We start from the raw sequence: 2207 nt of genomic DNA, 5'->3' as shown, positions 1-2207 counted from the left end.
GCATGTGTCTTATTAGGACCTTGCGTGGACTTCCCGCTGGATACTTGAAAAAAGTTATAGCACACACTGTTTTTAGAGCACGAGCTGCTTATAGCATAAAGATGCATCCCGAGTCCTCTTTAAACAAGAGTTGTCGTTAATGCGTTGAGCCTTAAGGAACATGAATTGGAGAGCTAATGCCGTAAGCTACGAGACCTTCTCCTTGACAAATGAGCTACTGATAATGGCGCTTGCTGCGCGGTGGAAACATCGAAAAGATCGTCTCTCTGCGCTTCTTCTGCTTTGTTTTAGTCACGCACCGTGATCTGGTTGATGTACCTAATTCTCCTTGTTGGCATCGTGATATATAAAATTTCTTTTTAGCAAGGCTATATCTTCCAGCACCATCTTTCTCTAACACCTGTCCTTATTTTGCCTTGTAGGTCGCATTTCTTTGTTGTGGGGGGTTGGCTGGCTGGGTGCGTGGTAGCTTTTCCTTTTGAAGCCACAGGGTGTATTGATCTTTAGCATAGTTGACTGCATTTGGGCTTGAGTTGCAACCCTTTTTTTTTTTGGAGAGCCTAAAGCTCATGTTGTTGGAAACTTGAAACACAGCATTGTTGCATACTTTCTATCATAACTTTTGATGTAGAATGCTTGACGTATTAAGCTTCGGCCTGTTTTGTATGCCTTGCTTGGTTGGACATGATAGAATGCACGAATTGTTGGGGTTTAGAATGCATTGAGATAATGATTTCCAGATTGTTCTGTACACTTCACTTGGTAGTAAATGATAAAATGCATGAATTGCTTGAGATTTAACAGGTTGGATTTTGGTAGGTGCAAGGTACATGCTGCCAATTTTTACAGGATCACAAAATTGTTTGCCCCATTGTCTCTACGTTTTTTTTTTCTCACAAGGCCTTCCTTATGTGATCTGATTTTTCTTTCACAGCACCCTAACACATACACTCTCTTCAAATATTGCAAGGGGTGGGATGATTTTCCTTGATAGCATGACCTTCCTTTTTACTTTTCAAGATTGACACATGATATTGCTTGTGCATGGTGCTTGTTAACAGCTTGGGGTCTCATCTAAGTGGCTTTGCTTGGTATGGTTGCTGCTATGAGGCTTAGTTTTGTAAAGAAAAGTTTGCTGGTCAATTTTTTTTTTTTTTTTTGTAAAAAAAAAACATGATTTGCAAAACAGAAGAAGATAACAGCAAGGAAAGAATTCTAGAGGCTTTGTTCTTTCTCCAAAATACTCCATTCTCATTGCAAATATCATCTTACACCTTGGCATGCCATATGGTGGTGCATTCTACAAAAGTTGTGAAAGCATATGGTGAAAACACAAAAGGAGTTCATCTTTGAAATAAATTTGAAAAGCCAAAAACAAGAGGATAGATGCAAAAGCAACTCAGCAGTGGTAAGGCTTTGAGCCATTTTGCATTGATAAATACTCCCATCAAATTAAGCCCCCAAGTATGAAAGGGCCAAGGAGTGTGCATGACTTGTAATAGCATGAAAGCTTGTGGCTTAGATTGGCATGTATTTGGCATGTGTTTTAGTAGGCTGCCATGCTCTGTAGAGATATTTAACAGAGCCACAGCTGCTGCTTTACAGCATGCAGATCATAACCCAGCTAATCAAAGAGTGATTTGTAGCTCATAACCCATTGCACTTTCTTCAACGTATGTGAGGTTGTGAGAGGTTACGTCAATTGTCTCTTGATAATCTTGTTGACCAAATGAAGCCCCCGAATGACGTTCTTCTAGCATGTCCAATGTGAATACTTCGCTGTTGGAACCATCCTCCCATCCATCAGCAAGTGGCCATGGGGTGTTATAGCCAACGAATTTTGAATATTTATGCCAGCAGGCTTTCTCCATGTTTTTGCAAGGCTTCCAAATAGTCTCCGATGGCTTTGGGTCATTCTTCCACGGGTGACACAATGCATCGTCGTCAAGCAAGTTATCAAAGCATGTAATGACAGCAGCCATCTCCTTCCCCCTTCGTTTTGGCAAGGGGTCTTCGTCAAAAGCTTGCTTCCTAGAGGGCAGCTCAAGAGTTCCGTCATGTATTTCGGCGTGCAAGATCCTCCTTAAAGTTTGACAAGGAGTGGTTGCTTGACCCACAAACTAATGATAACAGTAGTACCTAGGATCACACTTTTCCTCTCTGGTAGGGACTTTGTAGGGCCTGAAGGGTTTTATTGCACCGTCGGC

This window comes from Prunus persica, chromosome G2 (genome assembly GCF_000346465.2).
Source record: "Prunus persica cultivar Lovell chromosome G2, Prunus_persica_NCBIv2, whole genome shotgun sequence".
Lineage (NCBI taxonomy): Eukaryota > Viridiplantae > Streptophyta > Magnoliopsida > Rosales > Rosaceae > Prunus > Prunus persica.
Note: the sequence above shows the minus strand (reverse complement) of the source record.